Here is a 20,776-nt window from a genome sequence, read left to right as displayed (position 1 = left end):
CTGCTATTTGAGCGCCCCGGGCGTGGTTCTGTACTGTGAATGTGTAACTACATATGTCTCTATGGCAGTGAGGGTCTCCTTAGTGGGGTGTGAGTGATCCCTGAAGGGTGATAGATACCTATGTATGTGTTCTAGTTCGCATTCCATGGGTTTGGACCCCACCCACACCTGTTGGGCCACCTCCTTTTGGCGTGCTGACACAGGCATTGGTGTGCCATGTGTGGGTGGGCATAGTGTGGTGAGCCAGCTGTGCTTGTGGGTGTTTCCTGCTGTGTGGTCTGTTGCAGTCTCGGTGTTCTCCTCTGAGTGACTTGGCTGGCCGGGTCCTGGTGGGGGGTTGTGTGGGATATCTATGGGCTGTTGTAGGGCATCGGTGTCGATGGTGTGGTAGTCCTCTCCGGCATCACAGATGTGTTGTATACTGTGCTCTGCTGAAGGTGTTGTGTGCCTCTCTGCAATGTGAAGGGGAGATGCATGTTGACATTGTGTTGACATGTATGTTGGCGCATTGTGCTGGTTTGCATGCAGACTGTATGCCAATGTACATTGTGACTGTTTGGGAGGTGCTGGATTCTTCTGCGGGACATTGTACATTTGGACTTCATGACGGATGTGAGGTTGTACGCGTACATTTCCATTTCACAGTTTCCGGCTCAGTTTGATGTAGTAGGCATGTTTCTGTGCATGTGCGGAGCCAGTTGTGTTCTCTGTTCTGCAGTGTCGGCTATGCGCATTGTACCACGTTTCCATCAATGTGGGTGTGCCGTTCTTGCTATGTGGGTGCGCTGAAGTGTGCCACGGGTATCTGGGACATGATCCTGGGTAATTGTGGGGGTGCAGTGTGCTACACCTTGTTGTGCATGTTTGCCATTGTGCCCATCTCCCCCTGTCCCCCCAGTCCCTGTTCGTTGCACTCCCTGTTGATGTTGTGTCATGTCCTCTCGAGCTGTGTCTGTACTCCCTACTCCTTGCACCATCTCCACACTGATGACTTTGGCCTGGGTTTCCTCCAGCTCCTCCTGTGGCACTGGACTGCCACCTCCTGTCGCCGTTGCTGCCTTCCTGTTGGCAGCGGGTTTGTGCCTGTTTAAGGTTGTCATGTCATGCCGGCGCCTATTGGCCTCCTCGATTGGCCTCCTCAGCACTCCGACTGCATTCCAGGTGGTCTGCTGTGGGTCAGTTGATGGTAGTGTTCTGTCACCTCTGTGACACTGTTCTTGTTTTCCTGCAGTCTGCACCCCATCTTCCTCTCCCTCTTCTCCTCGGACTTCCCCAACCCCGTTGTTCCTTGCTGGTGGTCAGTGGAGGTTATGGAGTTCGAGTTGGCCTCTGCGCTGGGTCAGGGTGCATACAAGTTGCTACATGCTTTGGCTTGTTTCTGGTGTGTTTTTTCTGTGGTTTTTATGGTGCATTGTCCCACCAGACGCGTGGGATTTGCAGGCCTGTGGCTGGTTTTCGCTACTTTTTGTACCGCGGTTGGCCTCATCGCATGTTTTTTATCGTACGCATATCGCATTTTTGCGGCATGGCGTTCATCTTCATGCAGACATTTGACGCGTTATCTGGTGTCAATCGCATGCTACAGCCGCGTCGTGAATTCCACGTTGACACGGGGTTATTTTCCCACGATAGACTGCGATGTTGAAAGTTGTGTTACGCTACTCTTGCGGCAGTTATCACACGTTCTTGTGAATATACCCCTTCATTTCATTGCCGACCACTCTGGCAGTTGCACCATTTCTCTCCACAGCCAGAAACTCTTACAAAAAGGAGTGTTATTAATATAACACATGCATTTGTAAAGCACACATTCACCCAGAAAGGAATCTTGATGCTGAATAACCGATTTATATTGTTACCCAACACAATGACACTCATTTTATTGACTGCAGAAGGATGAAAGACTGAGTGGTCCCGCCAGGATGTGAATCTGTGTCCATGACGTCATACACAAGTGCCTGCAGAGGACACATTATTCCACGGAGCCTCCATACCTGGCCATTTTTTCCCCTTTGCCGGGAAATGGGTAGAGATATACTGGGGGAGACTTAAAACACTCTATTAATCAGGTTATTCTGCAACATATTTTTTGCTCTGCTGGATCACTCCAGATGAGAGGACGAGGTAAGGATGTTAGATTTTTTGTTGTACAAAAGGTCTTTTTAATCCTAGTTTCCAAATGTGATGGAATGGTATAATCCTGAGGATATCACTTTATGTCGTTGTGCCTCAAGGTCCATTATCTGGCCCCAAAAATGGGATAGCCTAGAGGAAAACTCATTTTGCATGCTTCATTATACATATGCATTCATGTATTTATTTATTCATTTGTTTATATTGGGTGCACAGAAAGACTGTGAAACTCCAAGATCTGTGAGTAAAGTCTGCAACAAAGAAGTAAAGTGCCCACAAAAAGCCTACTCCGTGGCCTGAGGATGGGGTTCAGTGGTCCTTCTTCAGTACCGGGGGCATCTATGGGAGCAGATAGATGACCATTTACTTTGATATTGTCAAAGGTGATACCCTCATTCCATTGATGAACGTCACTGCCTTCATTTAATTAGTATCGGACATTATCTCTTCCCAATCTCTCAGATTATTATTGTCAGATTCTCCAACCTACACTGTGCTTAATGCATACCCTTCCTTTCATGACTTGCTGGGGTGCCCAGATGAATTGCCCCTCAGAGCGCTGGCTACTATTTAACAAGTAATTCTCTCGGTTTCACTTTGATCTTAAATTGTGACGTGGCCTTGAAAACACAGAAGAAAACACGTGTCAGCTGGGCTGCTGTAAATGTAGTTACCAAATATTGTCTGCTACAAGTTATGAACATGAACAGAATTGACAAAAAAAACATTTATTAGTTACCCTGACAATGGGCAGCCCATCACAAAAGCTGCCTCGCCCAGAAGGTGGAATTGAACCACTCTGTCGCTAGACAGCTACAGGTTTGAAGCCTGCACCCCAGACCACTGAGGTTCATCCGGGCAAAGAAACAGTGTAGCAAAACAGGTATATATATCACATGAATACATACTCTTTTACAGGTAGGGTGTCAGCCAAAATGTGTAATCCGCCTAGCTATCAATGTCCACTATTTTTTGAAGTTCTGGGCTCAGCTCTATTTTTGATTTGTCTTTATTTTCATGCACTGATTTAGTCAAAGTTCATAACATGAACCTTTGATTGTATGCAAAACAGAGACAGGCTTTCTGGGTAAACAAGACTTGCTGCCAGACTTTCTTATAATGTGGACAAAGTTCAGATAAATCATTGCTAATGTCAGCGTTAACAATAATAGAAGAGGAAAGGCCATGCTGATTTGAGTTTACAGAACACAGAATAAACAGACATTCTTAACGCCTTACTCTGTTCTCTCACTCTCTCTGACTCCTTGAATGGAAAGAGCAAGACACCACAACATGACTTGTGTAAAGGAAAGCCAAAACACCACAACATGACTTGAGTAAAAGAAAGCCAAGACATCGCAACATGACTTGTGTAACGGAAAGCCAAAACACCACAACATGAATTGAGTAAAGGAAAGCCAAGACACCACAACATGACTTGTGTAAAGGAAAGCCCAAGGCACCACAACATGAATTGTGTAAAGGAAAGCCAAGACACCACAACATGAATTGTGTAAACGAAAGCCAAGACACCACAACATGAATTGTGTGAAAGGAAGATCAAGAAAACGCAACATGACTCATGTAAAGGAAAGCCAAGACACCACAACATGAATTATGTAAAGGAAAGTCCAAGATACCACAACATAACTCATGGAAAGCTGAAGACACCACAACATGGCTCGTGTAAATAAAAAGTCCAAAACAACAAAACATGACTCGTGTAAAGGAAAGGTCAAAACACCACACCATGATTTGTGGTATGGAAAGTCCAAGACAACACAACATGAATGATGTAAAGGAAAGACCAAGACCCCATAACATGACTTGTGTAAAGGAAAGCCAAGACACCACAACATGACTTGCGTAAAGGAAAGTCAAGACACCACAACATGACTAGTGTAAAAGAAAGCCAAGACACCACAACATGACTTGTGTAAAGGAAAGCCATGGCACCACAACATGACTCGTGTAAAGGAAAGCCAAGACACCACAAAATGTCTTGTGTAAAGGAAAGTAGAAGACACCACAACATGACTTGTGTAAAGGAAAGCCAAGACACCACAACATGACTCATGGAAAGGAAAGTCCACGACACCACAACATGACTCATGGAAAGGAAATTCCAAGACACCTCAAAACGACTTGTGGAAAGAAAAGCCCAAGACAACACAACACGACTTGTGTAAAGGAAAGTCCAAGACACCACAACCCCGACATGTGCTAATTGTAAAGACAAGTGAAGCTGAGGTGTAGGTGTATTTATTAATAAATCTAAACGTTTCTTGGCATACCCGTTTCTACATCAGTCATCAGTTTTAGGTTTGCTGTATTTACCTTTTCTTGGAGGATTTGTAGTAGTTCCTCCTGGTAACCGTTCCTCTTGGCTGTGCCTCTCGAAGCCTTCTCGTCCTAGGCAGAATTACTTGCAGAGACCATAGGCTGACCTTTATGTAAGTGGTCCGCTATGTAAGGAAGACTTACCTGGTGATTTCATGGTATCAAACATGCAACACTCTTGTCCTGTATTTTATTTGAATAACCTAATACATTCTGGGAATTGTAGTTCCGAGTCACTTCAATTGTAGTAAGACACCTGAGAACACTAGTGCTTTGTAAATGAAAAGTGTGGGACTTAAACATTGCATTCTTGGTTTCCTGGATTACTCTGATAAAACTGTCAGTCACTCGACAGTGGTGTGAACTGGGGGGAGCAGGTGCAACAGACTAGGAACAGGCCACGTGCTGATGTGGGAACAAGGTTGAGGATGCTGAGCAGAGCGCCTCTATGCAGTGACAGCCGGGCTCTGTGACCTCTGATTGAACTCGGGGGGGAAAGGGGAAAAGGGTGGCACCCCAGCAGTGGAGGAGGGCAGAGGCGGTCAGAAGATTTAAAACACTCTATTAATCAGGTTATGCAACATATTTTTTGCTCTGCTGGATCACTCAAGATGAGAGGACGAGGTAAGGATGTTAGATTTTTTGTTGTACAAAAGGACTTTGTAATCCTAGTTTCCAAATGTGATGGAATGGTATAATCCTGAGGATATCACTTTATGTCGTTGTGCCTCAGGGTCCATTATCTGGCCCAAAAAATGGGATAGCCTAGAGGCAAACTCCTTTTGCATGTTTCATTATACATATGCATTCATGTATTCATTTATTCATTTGATTATAGTGGGTGCACAGAAAGACTGTGAGACTCCAAGATCTGTGAGCAAAGTCTGCAACAAAGAAGTAAAGTGCCCACAAAAAGCCTACTCCGTGGACTGAGGATTGGGTTCAGTGGTCCTTCCTCAGTACCTGGGGCATCTACAGGAGCATATAGATGACCATTTACTTTGATATTGTCAAATGTGATACCGTCATTTCATTGATGAACATCACTGCCTTCATTTCATTAGTATCGGACACTATCTCTTCCCAATCTCTTAGATTATTAATGTCAGATTCTCCAATCTACACTGTGTTTAATGCATACCCTTCCTTTCATGATTTGCTGGGGTGCCCAGATGAATCGCCCCTCAGAGCGCTGGCTACTATTTAACAAGGAATTCTCTCGGTTACTCTTTGATCTTAAACGGTGACGTGGCCTTGAAAACACTGAAGAAAACACGTGTCGGCAGGGCTGCTGAAAATGTAGTTACCAAATATTGTCTGCTACAAGTTGTGAACATGAACAGAATTGACAAAAAAACATGTATTAGTTACCCTGACAATGGGCAGCCCATCACAAAAGCTGCCTCGCCCAGAAGGTGGAATTGAACCACTCTGGCCCAGATGTAGGTAATAGCACATTACCGAATGGTAAATACCGAATTTTACCGATTCGGTATTTACAATTCAGTAATTGCTATGTAGGTTAATGATTCGGTAAAAATACCGAATCGGTAATAATCGGTAATTACCGATTCGGTAATTACCGAATCGGTATTTGCCTTGAAGCCCATAGGATTCAATAGCAAATACCGATTCGGTAATTACCGAATCGGTAAAATTACCGAATTTACAAGGGGGACAGGGTGTCACTTTGCCACCCTGTTGCACCCCTGTTTCTGGCTTGTGTGGCACACATACATGCCCTAGGGGCATGTCTGTGTGCCACATGGCAGAGGTGTACATACACAGATGTGCATGTACACAGGAATTCGTTATTTACCATACAATTCTATTGCATGGTAAATAACGAATTCTAAAGGCCCTGTAGCACTGTTAGAAGTGCTACCTACATAGGAAAATACAGATTCGGTAATTTTACGGAGCGGTAAATATACCGAATCTGTAAAATTTACCGATTCTGTAAGTTTACAGAATCGGTAATGGTACAATTACCGAATCTGTAAGTTTTCAGTGCCCCTACATACCAATGTCAAAGTACCGGTCGGAAACGGCCGAAAATCGGTATTTTCTGCCGATTCCGACCGGTATTTTGACATCAACATCTGGCCCTTAATGTATCACTCAGGCTAGGCCAATGAGAATTGCTGCCAGCCTTTCTTGTGATGTGGACAAAGTACAGATAAATCATTGCAAATGTCACAGTTAATAACAATGGAATAGGAAAGCCCCGGAAATTTCAGGTTAAAGAACACAAATTAAACAGGCATGTTGAAAGGTTTACTGTGTTTTCGCACTCTGATCTCTCTCTCTCTCTCTACAGAACAAACACTCCTGTTCTTCTTTCTTTTCAATTTCACTCTCTCCTAGACTCCTTTAATCATCATTGCACAAGTGGCATTGGACAGGTCGTTTTCAATTGAGCGGCCGATGTGACCTCACTTTTGGTTAAGTCTGTGGTATTAGTGTTGCAGTGGCAGAGCCATGATCTATTCTGTGTAAAGAAAACGCCAAACACACCACAAAATAACTTCTGTAAACAAAAGCCCACGACACGGGCTATTTGCACAAAGACTATTGGAAGGGAGTCTATTATCAATTAAGGTAAGCATGTTTCTTGACTTAGCCATTTCTAAATCAGTCTTCAGCTTTAGCATTGCTGTATGTAATGTGTCACCGCAGGAAAGGTCTAACACCATTTGCCTTTTCGTGGAGAATTTACAGTAATTCCTACTGCTGACAGTTCTTTTTTTTTTTTTTTTTTTTTTTATTGGGAATATAAGTGCAGTTACAGTTAATATAAAAGAAACATGCTGCTGACAGTTCTTGTTGGATATGCTTCTTCCTGGGGCACGTATGATGTGGACTAAGGGCCATATGTATCATTCCATATTGCGATCGCAAATGCTGAAGTTCGCAGAATTTCGGCGTTTGCGATCGCAATTTGGCTCAGTGGTATGTATGAAAGCAAAACTGCCTCGCAAAATAAGGAATCCCAAAATTTGCGATTCCTTATTTTGCGATTGCATTCAAGGAATCGCAAATTGCTATTCTTTTTTTTAAAACATATTTTTATTATAGCGAAGTCATAGAAAAGAAAAGCACAGAGCATAACGGCATTGGCACCGGCAATATACGATCAATAATAGTATGCAATACCAACGGCACTACACAGCCATATATGGCCCACATCCCGGAGGCTGGGCGGCGTCGGATCAGATCATGGTCATAAGCAGGGACTTTTGCGGTCGTGCTCCGAAGATATGAAACCCAGCAGTGGCTTCGCAATTATTGCCCTTACACATAATTATAACACCAAACAGTTCAATAACAACTATTAACCCCTCGAATGGCATCGCTAGTACTAATTCAATAGAGTAGGACATTTGTGTGAGGGCCAGGTATGAAATTGCTATTCTTTAAATGCAATGTAAGAAGCACAGAAAAAGTGCAATTTGGCCTTAAGGAATCGCAAATTACCACTAACTTCAAGTTGGTGGTAATCTGCGATTTCTTTGAAAAATGCACTTTTTTGCATTTTTCAAAGTGCCATGTGGCACACATACATGCCCACATGTGCACACATGCACATTTCAGAGGTGCAACAGGGTGTCCTTTTGACACCATGGCACCCTTGAAATTGCATTCTCAATTTGTGATTCTCTAATTGAGAATCGCAAATTGAGAATGTCTCCCCATTCAGTCCTATGGGCCTCTAGGCCTATAGGAATGAATGGGGAGGTATTCCTTAATTGCGAATTGCAATTTGCGATTCTCAATTAAGGAATACATAGGATTTGCAAATCCTACATACATAGCATTTTGCGATTCTCAAATAGCGATTCTCTATTTCGCTATTTGAGAATCGCCAAACCTAAGTTTCATACCCATGGCCCTAAGAGTATTGAACCTTACCAATAGGCAAATGATGTATTCATGAATATTCATATCCAAAGCACCTGATCCCCCTAAATGTGACTGTGAGGTTCCTTCAAAATGACCGCAAGCTTCGCGGGATGTGTGGAGGGATAACTGGGATTTTCTATAGGGATGAAGAAGTGGGGGGAGGTGGGAGCCTGAACTACCCGGCATTTGCTGCACTCTGGACAGGTGGGCCGGTGACATCTGAAGAGGAAATTAGTGTGTGGCCTCCCGAAGAGAGGGAACCCATGTCTGCCCAAACATCTCGGTCTGATTCTGAATGCCATAGATAACGTGTTCATGGGACGCTGTTTGAATCATTGCCACCATCCAGACCTCTTGCGTGGGGGGAGTGCGTGACCTTCATTGCCAAAGGATACAAAGCTTGGCTGTGGATAGCACTGTGTGTAGGAGGCGTTGTTGTGGGCGAGTGATGTCCGGGAAGTCTCTGATTTTATGCAGCAAGATGACGGGAGGGGTAAGGGGAAGGCATAGTAGCATGGACCCTCCAAGGGTGTCCACAATATAGGACCAGAAAGATTGAATAGAAGGACATTCGCAGAGAATGTGGGGAAGGTTGCAGTGTGCACCTGGACATCTCCAACACCTCGGATGTGGAAGGAGGCTGGCCTCTGCAGCTTCATTGGGGTCCAGTACCACTCATGAGGGGTCTTAAAAAAGACAGAATTTCAGATGGGCCTCACGGGTTCCCTTGTCCAGGGCCTCTATAACCTTCACCCAGTCCTCTTTTTTGAAGGTGAATTGTAGGCGTGACTGCCAATTTACACGGAGGCTGTGCATGAGAGGTTGTGAGAATAAGTGGTTCGTCAGTGTGCCATAGAGTGCAGACATCACCCCCTTGTGTTGGCCTCACACCGACAGATAGTCTACTATTGGCAAGGATTGCAGGATCCAAGGGCAAGGACCAATACATCAGCTCAGACAGTGCTGTAGCTGCAGATACTGCCAGGCCTGCTGCGGGTGTAAATCAATTTCCTCCCGTAGTTGAACGAAAGGTTTCAGGTCGCCGTCCAGTAGCACATGATCCCGGGTTCGTATGCCCGCTGCTTTCTAACGGGGCCAGTGGGATTTCTGGCCGTTTATTCAGATGCCGTCATTGTACCATATTGGTGCCTTGGTGTGTAGATGGTGGTCTACGTCTAGAAGGCGGTACATGCCTTGTGTGTAGCCTGCATCACAGGATGTGGAGGAGGTAGTTGGGGGGTGTGGTCCTCTTAGAGGGGGCCAAGGTCATCGCCACATGTGAGGAGTGAGCGTTCTGTTGAGACCCAATGCAGGGGGTCTGTGTTTCTAGGAGCAGATAGGCAAGCTGGGAGAGATGTAGGGCTAATTAGAAGTGTTGTCTACAGACGGTAAGCCCAAGCCACCACAGGAGTGGTGGGCCAGACGTTTTGGACGCGGCTAAGCAGGGCCGTTGGAAACCCAAACAAAGGCCCGTATTCGGTCTGCCCTGATCTGTACCAAGGAATCTTCCCACCCAACACTAAGAAACTAAAAGGAGGGGCAAGTACTCTTATTCACTATGTTGTGTGGCCACCTATACCATTGTACACATGTGAGATGAAGGAAAGCCCAAACTAGTGTACTTATGGTTCAATGTCACTTAGGAGAGTCAGCTCCAGGTGTCTGGGAGGTCAGCAACCCTCCCTTCAGTCATCGAGGCATCTGCGTTCACCATGGGGACCGCCAGGATGAGTGTGATTGTTGACAACAAGCAGTCTGAATTCTGGTGGTCGTGTACTGTTTGTCACCTTGAGAGGAATACGACTCCAGGCGCAGTGGTGTGTGATGACTTTGTTCATCCTTCCACTGGAACACCTCTCCTGGGGTATCAAAGAAGACTGTGATTGATAGATCACTTATAGTTTTGCAGGGTATTGGAGAATATAGCTGGTGTTTAACTTGCGGAGGCGTTGCTTCGGGGCCCCCTCCACGCGGACCGCAAGCTCCCTTGTTACAGAAGTGAGTATAGACACTTTTTGCTGTAGGGAGGCGATAAAGTCCTCCACCCCTGATACCCAGGTTTCCTCCTTGGTGATCCGTACGACTGCATTATGAAGGTGTTGTCTGAGAAGTGTTACCTCTGAGCCCAAAGTTCCTTTCTTGGCATCAAGCGCGTCACAAGACTGTGTGATGGCTGCAAGAAGGGCAGCATCATCCGGGACTGCATCTGCATGGACTCCTATTTCTGCCTGCGCTGAGGGCCTGCTCAGTTGAGTATATTTATTGAGTGCGCTTTGATTGGCTCTAGGCTGCCCTTGTCCATAGTCATATTGTGCAAGTGCGCGTCAGTGCAATCTTTGGTTCTGCGCATCTTTGGTTCCACCACCGACGTGCCCGACCCCCAGTTAGGCTGCTTGGGATGGCACGAGTGGTCAGGTTTCCAGCATACTGAATCTGTTGAATTACAGGCCCCAACTCAGAATGTGAATGCCAGGTAGGATGTGGGCTGACCCGTGTGAGAGGGTGGGCCCACTACGCCACTAAGCGCAACGAAACGTAGTTCGGCTGTGTCGGCGACTAGTGTGTCCACCCCCATGCTGCACCCTAATGGGGTCTGGACTAGTCCAGTGTAATGAAAGCCCATTCTTGATGAAGAATCACTGACTGCCCCCATGATGGGGCAAGAGGGATCCTAAATTGATTCCACTAGTCGCCACCGCAGGTAGCAAGTCCATAGGGAGCCAAGACCTGTGTCAACAACTCTTCTGTTCCTGATGTCATATGCGACCGGGGACACCCAGCCGCCCTGTCGGTAGGCAAGACTGATGCAGACATACACCACCCCAGGGGTGTAATCTCAGGCATGATGTCTCTTTGGCACCGCGGTGACGAAATCCAGATCTGCTTATGAGAGGGAAGCCTGCCACATCGCGAGTGGGTCTAATCCAATGCGGGAACCCCACTGGGCTCATCAATAGTGCTGCACAGGCCCTGGGAGGTATGTGTTGCTAGATTGCTACTCGTCACTTATGGGTAGGATCAGCACTTCTGGCCCCACCTTAGGTATCCAAAGTCCTGGCACCTCTTACTGCTTGGGATGTTGGTATGGCCCCAACAGCTGCCATATGCTTTCTTGCCAAGTCCACCACCAGAAAGGTGCCCGGCTCAGTTTTTACACCTGGGCCGTAGTTGGTGGGAATCACAGACTGCTCTTCACTTTGTATCGTCAAGGAGGGTGCAGGAGAAGCTGTCAAAGAATCCTCACCGATATGGGCCTCGACACATCTGGTCCCTTGGCTGAAGGCTTTATTTTTTTTATTTATTTTTTATTTATAAAGTTTTATATAGCGCAAACTTGATAACGAAGGATTTCAGAGCGCTTTACAATTTGAGGCAATTAAATAACTTCTCACCCTATTCCCCTATAAATCCACATCCCACTATAAATTCAAGCAGCCTAACTTACAACAACAGTCACATGTAGTGTTGTGTGCAAAAGCAGCAGAAAGGCAAAATGGTGTTTAAACTTCTAACAAGCCCACGCCAACACAGCAATGTGCGTAAGCAGTGCCCTGCCTTCACAACTCCCTCCCTTGAACAGAAACACGCATAAGAAGGGAGGCAATCTAAAAACGCAGAGTTCAAGCTCGAAATGAGACAGAACCAATTTCAAAATCTGCCAAACTGGAGTAAAAAATTCAGAAGCACTCCAAATAATTTTTGGAAAAGCAACAAGGGAGAGTGCAGTATCCAAAGTGTAAAGTTTAAAAACAGTAAAAAAAAAAATCACGCACTGGACGTGGTGTAGATGGATCAATGCCAAATCAGTCCAGCAGCGTAAAGGCACAGCACGTTGCAACAGCCTCCAAGAGGAAGTCACTGTTATCACCAGAGAACACCATCTTATGATCATGGCTGCGGGATTGGGCTCGGCCCCAGTCACTGTTGTCCACTGAAGCTGCAGGGCAACCAGTGGCACTGTGGGGCCCCTGCCATATACAAAGCAGTCTTGCAAGACCAAATGGCTGGCCACTCATTGTGTCTGGATCTCTGCTCTGGGTTTTCTGTGGGCACCGGCGTCAGCAGCCTATGCCACATCTGGCCATGCCACACCTCTCCAGCACCTCATTCTCAGCTGCACCCGGAGCACCCCAGGTGACAAAACTCTCCCAGGATGCCAGATTGTTAGGGCGCCAAACTATATGATGGCAGTTGGTTCTCACTCATATCGCTGCAAGATAGCGTTGGATGATAGGTTGCAGTGCAGAGCTGAACTAAAACACAGCCACCATGTTTGGCTTACAAGTCATTCCCCCTTAAATTTGGAATTTTAATAAATATTTTGACTGATGTAATAAAATATTATAGCTGTTATTTAAAAAGTACAAGGTTTGGCTTGTTGGTTAAGAAATTGTCAGAGTTTTTGAGGACTCTGGTAGGTTAATATTTATTTTACAATATGCCTTTGGCTATCATTTCTAAGTAATCTTCTCCTTTATGAAGAGTTTGACTTTAAACTGTAGAATTGTATATTCTCTTGGTTTGTTTGCTAGGTTTAGGGCCAATATGGGTAATAGATTGCTTTATTCTTAGTTGTTTGTATAGTGTTAGTTGGGTTCTCCCTAAAGTGGATTGAAAGGCATTGTGCCTTCCTTTCACTGCGTTGTTTATTTTGGCTTCCTGTGCCAAGGTGCTTTCATAGGCATTTCGCCATGGTATTTGGAATTTTAGTTGGTGTCTGTGACCTGAGTAATGCAGTCTGCCAACCCACAACGGGTAGAAATGCTTTCCTATTAGTAAATTGTAGTGGCTAGCTACCTCTGACATGGGCTAGTGCTATCATTTGTTTGATTTCAAAGGAAAATTGGCTTGTTGTAGAATATTCCAGACTTAGTGCAAGCTTTTGGAGGTGTCTCCAGATACTTTGATTTAAATGATAGTAACAGCCTTGTATGACTGTGTGAGGATTAATTTTTAGAAAGGTTTGTATCATGGCTTGCTCAAAGTCTATGATAATTTTTGGGAGGTAGCAATTATTTGCTTTTTAGTTATATGGTTTAGGATCTTTTAGTAAGTGCTGGTTTGTTTATTTGGTAGTAAAGCATATATAAAAGGAATAGTTGTCTTGATATTCACCATGTATGGTGTATATCTGGGGGAATGCTTTTGGACATTTTGAAGGTCCCAACCATCACCCAAGTTTCACATTGTCTCAGTTTTAGTAACTTATCTGCTGGAGAGAATATTAGGATTTATTTTTTCTTGTCTAGATTGCCACGTAAAAGGAAAGGTTCCCCATTATGTGTCATTGTTCAGTTTTCAGGTATGTGTATGTCTTGGTATCTCCTAGAGGCAGATGGGGTATTGTTGGTGGCTAGTTTAGTTTGTGCAATTAAACATTTTAAAGTGGGGTTAGGTGATAGTGGGCTGCTGTGAGTGTTGTACTATGTGAGGTCATAAGTAGCACATTTCAAGGGCATAAGTTATAATTAGGTCAGGTAACAATAACTGCTGAATCCCACTTGTTTTGTATGATGGAAATATGAGCCTAACTAAAACATCATTGTAATCTTTGTTTTTTTCTGTGAAGTTTTAAGTTTTTTTCATTCTATTTCCTAACTATAACATCCCTGTAACCTTTGTTTTTTCAATGAATTTCTAAGGTTTTCCAATATCTATTTCCCAACTATAATGTCCATGTAACCTTTTTTAAGTGAATTTCTATGTTTTTCCTACTGGCAGTCGCGTTTGCAGAGTGGTGGAGAAACTGGGCAGGCCTCCGATCAGCTCTCAGGAATCCCGCTGTAAGGGACTTACTGGAGGTAACAGGAGGGCTTCTTGGCCCCAAAGGAACCTCTGGAGCCAAGGGGACTTTATCCCCCATCCAGCAGCACACCCGGAGGTGTATTTGCAGAATGGTGTAGAAAGGGAACGTGGCTGTCAAAGACCTCTCAGCAATCCTGTTCTGTAGAACTTACAGGAGCTAACTGGAGGGCTTATTGGCCGCCAATGACCATCTGGAGCTAAAGGGACTTAATTCTCCAACCAGCAGCGTGCCAGGAGGTGTGTTTGCATAGTGGTTGAGAAAGGGGGCGTGGTCTGCAAAGACCTCCCAGCAATCCCTCTGTGAGGGACTTACTGGAGGTAACAGGAGGGCTAGTTGGTCCACAAGCACTCTCTGGATACAAGGGAACTTCCTCCCCCAACACGCAGCGCACCGTATGGAGTATTTGCAGAGTGGGGGAGAAAGGGTGCGTGTCTTCCGGCAAGTTGCTGGATGCTTTTTTTCTTTTTTTAGGGAAGGGGGCTTTGTAGGCCCCCTTCCTTGGGCCAATTTCGCCCCTGGGGACACCATTCCCCGGTGCCCGGCCTTTTATTTTTGTTTTTTTAATGATTTAAAGGGAATGGCCCCCCTCTGGGGCCCATTTTTGCCCCAGGAACCCTTTCCCCCAGTGCGTACCCCTTTTTTTTTTTTAAAGAGATGGGTCGTGGCCCTCTTCCCAGGTCAATTTCAGGCCTAGATCCCATCCCCTGGGGGCCGGTTTTTATTTTTAATGATTTAAAGGGAGGGGGCAAAGCGGTCCACTTCCCCTGGCTGATTTCGGCCCAAGGGACCCCATTCCTCAGGGGCCTGCCCCATTAAAAAAAAAAGAGAGGGGGGGCTGCAGGTTCCCCCTCCCAGGCTAATTGTGAACCCCTGGGATCCCATCTCCCAGGGTCAGGCAGTTTTTCAACGGGGGAGGAGGTGCACGCAGGCCCCCCTCCCCGGGCCAATTTCACCAGGGCCCAGCCTTTTTTTTTCTTTTTCTTTATGATTTAAAGGGAGAGGGGTCAAGCAGACCCCCTCCTGGGCTGATTATGGCCCCAGGGACCCTATCTCCAGGGGCCTGACCCCTTTTTTTAAACAATAAAAAGAGAGAGGGGCACATGTCCCCTCTCCTGGGCCGATTACGGTCCCGGGGATCCCGTCCTCTGGGGACTAGCCTCTAGTCTGGGTGCCCGGGTCCCACCTGAACCTGAACATGCAGCTCCCTCTATCCAAAAGCAATTCTAAACCACTTTCAGCTAGTGAAAGCATTTCTAGATGGCCCAGAGGAAAGTGGCAGTCCCCAGGGTCACCTATGTCTCAAGGAGAGGGGGGCTGCGCTGCCCCCTCCTTCCCTCAAATTTGCCCCGGGGGTAGTGGTTCCCGGCACAGCGGGAGTCTGCTTGGCCCCTGCATTAACTACCATTAAAGCCCCGGGGAGGTTGCAGCCCCCAGGGACTGCGGGTAGTCCGTGCGGCACTCCCACATTTTGTAAACATTAAGCCCTGAGGAGTTGGTGGTCCCTGGGGCTGGGGTAGGTCAGAGAGGCCTCCTCAAAATAAAGAAGCCCTGGGAAGGTGGTGGTCCCCGGGGCATAATAAGCCCCAAGAGGGTAGGCCCATGCGCTGCTTCTCTTTTTTGCATAATGCCTCGGGACGGGCCCACACAGAGACCGATAATGAACAAAGCACGGGAGCCCGCCCTTTGTTTAAAAAAGAAAAAACTGAGGGATCCCGCAGAATTTTTTTTAAATTCTTTTTTTGCTACTGTCTGGTCCCTCTGTGCCCTCCCCCCGCTCTCCCCTCAAGAGGGCTCGGGGGACAGGTTATTTCAAGCCTGCCCTCTTTTATTTATTTAAAACTTTTTTTGTGGGACTCAGCTACAAGCCAAGTCCCAAAATGGCTGCCAATACTTCCTGGTGGAAGTGTTGGCAGCCAATCAAATTTCAGTAGGATTTTTAGCTCCCAGATATCAAACATCCTCTGTATTTTTATACAAAAAACAGCTGTACCCTCCTCCTAACACAGCCCACTCCAGCTCCATCACCCCTTTACTCAACCCTCTCTTGTACCACCCAGCCACACACATACCTCCTCCTGTAACCAATACATACAACTAAACACTCCAAACACTTCACTCCACCACATAGACTACCCCTTTCACCTACTAAGTCTACAACCAACCGTCATAATCCCTTTTCATCCCCTCTCATGCTCCACATGCATTATCCTCCACAACATATCCCCACCCCTTTCCCCTTTAACATCCACCCCCACTTCTTTCATTTGAATCCTACACATGAACTCACTACATCAATATCACATATCACTACTCCACAAAACAAAATATAACACACACAAGCACATCAAAATCTTATTCACACACAATTAAACATTTCGTTACATACTATAAGCTCACACCCACTCTGATCCTCTTGCCAACACAAATAGTATGCATCCTAAAGCAACTTTACCCCACAGTTTTCAATCGATAAAAATTCTAATCACAAACTCCTCTCATACACAACAACACTTTCTCACCAGCTTTTCATCATTACACAATTTAGAGCCTTACTACAGGACCATGATGCTCTATCTCCATCCCAAACACATACATATTCCATCCTCAATATACGCAAAAGACATAAACAACACACCATTCCACATAACTTTAAATTATCTTCTCTATTACACAACATGACTACCATTCCCCTAAAAAAACTCCTCCGCCCACCACCTCACTCACAACGACTGTCCCCACCATCCACTAATGATGTCCTGATACAATAAACTGAAACCGGTCCGAGGGTGCTTTTTTCAGGTCCAGCTAGGACCTGGCCAGGCACTTTGGGCTGGACTGTTCACATGAGGCACAGCCGAAACCGGTCCCAGGATGCTTGTTTCCGATCCAGCGAGGACATGGCCTGACAGTTTGGGCTGGACTGTTCTTATGAGGCACACCCGAAACCGGTCCTAGAGTGCTTGCTTCTGGTCCAGCGAGGACCTAGCCTTGCAGTTCGGGGTGGACTGTTCCCATGAGGCACAGGGTCAAGACTGATTTGCATATGTCTGGGTGCAAACTGGGGTGGCGAAGTCAGCTAAAGAACGTGATGGATTCTATCCAGATCTATGACTGGGGGTAAGTGTCTGAAAAGTTTCAGTGCTACATCCATCATCTCGTTGTGTTTGCTTTCTTCATCCTAAGTTGGCAGGGTATGACCAGACATGGGTCCCTTGCTTACTTTGCCACTGGATTCAAGCTAGCCTGGCTGATGAGGGGTGTTACCCCAAAACCACTCCCAGGGTGCTTGTTTACGGTTCAGCAAGGACCTGGCCTGGCAGCTCAGGCTGGACTGTTCCCATGAGGCACAGGGTCAATACTGATTTGCATATGACTGGGTCTAAACTGGGGTGGCAAAGTGAGCTAAAGAACGATGATGGATTCAACCCAGATCTGTGACGGGTAGTGAGTGTCTGAAAAGTTTCAGTGCTCCGTCCTTCATCTCGTTGGCAGGGTATGCCCAGATGTGGGTCCTTTGCTCTTTTTGCCACTGGATTCAAGTTAACCTGGCGATGAGGGGTGTTACCCCAAAACCGGTCCCAGGGTGCTTGTTTCTGGTCCAGCGATGACCTGGCCTGGCAGTTCAGGCTGAGTATGAAAATGATGTGCCCTTGAATGGTACTGTCTGTTGATGTGAATGTTGTAATGTGCTAGGCCCGTGGATGGTGGTGTGAATGGTCTTGTGTGTGGCCCGTATGAAAGGTGTGTGAATGGCCTGTAAAGAGGTTGGTGCCTTGCTGTGGCTTAACAACTCATGAGCTGTAAGTCATTGATTCTGGTTTGTAACCTTTTAATTATTAACAGTACATTTCCTTTTTGTGAAATCTCTTGTTAATAAAATTTTACGCTCTGGACCTTCACTCATCCTCGTGCCAAATCCAACCAGTATGTGTGTGTACTTAAGGAATAGTTCATTTCGAAGTAATATTTGTCTTTTCTGTCTTTCTCCGCCAGGGTGTACTTTGTTTCTACATTGTCTGTTGATGTGAGAGTTGAAATGTGCTAGGCTCGCAGCTGGTGGTGTGAATGTGTGTGTCAAGTATGAAAGGTGTGTGAATGGCTGTGAAGAGGTTGGTGCCTTGACGTAGCCTTACGGCTCACTAGCTGAGAGTCATTGGTTCAGATGTTTAACCTTTTAATTATTAACAGTGCATTTCCTTTTTTTGAAATCTCTTGTTAATAAAATATACATTTTGAACATTTCACTCACCCTCGTGCCAAATCCATCCAGTATGTGTGTGTAGTTGAGGAACAGATGGATAGGCAGTAATATTTGTCCAAAACATATTGTGGAGACATCAAAGTTACCTATCTCAAAATGACCAAGGGGGGCAGAAGCCACTAGACACAAGAGATTTATTTTGTAGATCCATGTTGGCGATGACGGGGAGCGGCCACTTGATCAAGGGTCGCTCCCCTTTAGTAGGGTAATTTTTTTGGGTCATTTAGATTGGGCTTATATTTTTAGGCCCATCTGACCCCCAGAGGGGGCAGAAGCCACAAGACACCAGGGATTTCTTTATGGATCAATTTTGGCAATGTCTTGGGCAAGGGTCGCTCCCCAATACTGGGATGATTATTTTTGCACTTTCTGCCCCCATTGGGCAGACACCACAAAAACTGGACTCTCCCGGGTGTCTTAGCTTTCAGAAATGTGTGGGTTTGGTAGGTTTCCATAGATGGCCACCGAACCCGGGGCCAAAAACCCAGGTGACACCCCTTGCAAAACCAGGTAGTTTTGTGATTGGTAATTTTAATGTCTCCACAATACGTTTTGAGTCCTTGCCTGTCAAGGTACCATTTTTATAGGACGACCTGGGGGAATGCTGGGTGGTGAGAAATTCATGTCAACCCAGTGATCCCAAAACTTTCCCACTCAGAAACATGAGAAAAATTAGATTTATTTAAGCTTAATTTGAGGTTTACAGAGGATTCTGGGTAGGAAAACATTGGGAGTCCATGCAAGCCATACCTCCCTGGACTCCCCTGGGTGTCTAGTTTTAAAGAATGTCTGGGTTTAGTAGGTTTTTCTAAATGGCCGTCGAGCCTGGGGCCAAAAACCAAGGTCCCCCCTTGCAAAACCAGGTCATTTTGTGATTGGTAATTTTGATGTCTCCACAATATGTTTTGGGCCCTTCCCTACTGCGGGTATATGGCCCACCCACACAAGTGAGGTACCATTTTTATTGGGAGACCTGGGGAAATGCTGGGTTGCCGTTAATTTGTGTCATCCCGGTGATCCCACAACTGTCCCACACAGAAACATGAGGAAAATTTGGTTTTTCCAGCTAATTTGAGGTTTACAGGGGATTCTGGGTAGGAAAACATTGGGGGATCCACGCAAGCCATACCTCCCTGGACTCCCCTGGGTGTCTAGTTTTCAGAAATGTCTGGGTTTGGTACGTTTCCCTAGATGGCTGCCGAGCCCGGGCCGAAAACCCAGGTGACACCCCTTGCAAAACAAGGTTGTTTGGTGATAGATAATTTTGATGTCTCCGCAATACATTTTTGGCCTACCTGTGCCGGGGACACTTGGCCCACCTACACAAGTGAGGTACCATTTTGTTTAGGAGACTTTGGAGAATTCAGGATGTGTGGAAGTTTGTGGATCCATGCAGATTCCAGAACTTTCCACATGTTTTGTTTTGGGCCGTTTCCTGTCGCGGGCACAAGGCCTAGCCACATAAGTGAGGTACCATTTTTATCGGGAGACTTTGGGGACTGCAGGGTGGGTAGAAGTTTGTGGATCCACACAGGTTCCAGAACTTTCTATCACAGAACTATGAGGAAAATGTGTTTTGTGACAAAGTTTGAGGTTTGCAAGGGATTTTGGGTAACAGAACCTGGTGAGAGCCACACAAGTCACCCCATCCTGGATTCCCCTGGGTGGATGGTTTTCAAAAAAGTATAGATTTCCTAGGTTTCCCTATGTACTGGCGTTGCTAGGGTTCAAAATCCACAGCTGGGCACTTTGCAAAAAAAGGGTCAGTTTTCACTGGAAAAATGTGATATGTCCACATTGCGTTTTGGGCCGTTTCCTGTTGCGGGCTCTAGCTCTGCCCACCCAAGTGAGGTAGCATTTTTATCAGGAGACTTAGAGGAACAAAGAATAGTAGAATACGCGTTATTACCAATTGACATTCTTTGCATTTATGCCTTCCAAATGACCTCTAATTCACATGCTTGTATGGGTACCCACAATTTTGAAGATGTGCAAATACCCACTGCTGTTACTAAACTCTATATTTTATTCCCATTTTAGAAATATATAGGTTTCCTTGGAACCTATTTTTCTCTCTTTATATTTTACCAAATTAATTGCTATATGCCCAGTACACAATGAAAAATCAAAGCAAGATGCAGCTCAGTTATTGGCTCAGGGTTACTCAAGTTCTTGGTGAACCTACAAGTCTTACATATCCCCACAATCAGAAGGGTCCAGCGAATGCAACGGTATATTTTTTTCAAAAATCTGTCATACTTAGAAGAAGTTACAGGTGAAAACATTGGCACAAATTACTGTGTTTTTCAACTCAAAATAAATTTCAACTGTTA

General features: G+C 45.7%; 1 non-coding gene across 1 annotated transcript; it reads right to left on the bottom strand.

The window, feature by feature from the left end:
• Positions 1-2,906: 2,906 nt before the first annotated feature.
• Positions 2,907-2,993, bottom strand: TRNASTOP-UCA (transfer RNA opal suppressor (anticodon UCA)). Its single transcript has one exon. It is a non-coding gene; the product is annotated as a tRNA-Sec (tRNA).
• Between the last annotated feature and the right edge of the window lie 17,783 nt (positions 2,994-20,776).

The sequence above is a fragment of the Lissotriton helveticus genome, chromosome 5_1, assembly GCF_964261635.1.
Source record: "Lissotriton helveticus chromosome 5_1, aLisHel1.1, whole genome shotgun sequence".
NCBI lineage: Eukaryota > Metazoa > Chordata > Amphibia > Caudata > Salamandridae > Lissotriton > Lissotriton helveticus.
This window is presented reverse-complemented; position numbering and strand designations above follow the sequence as displayed.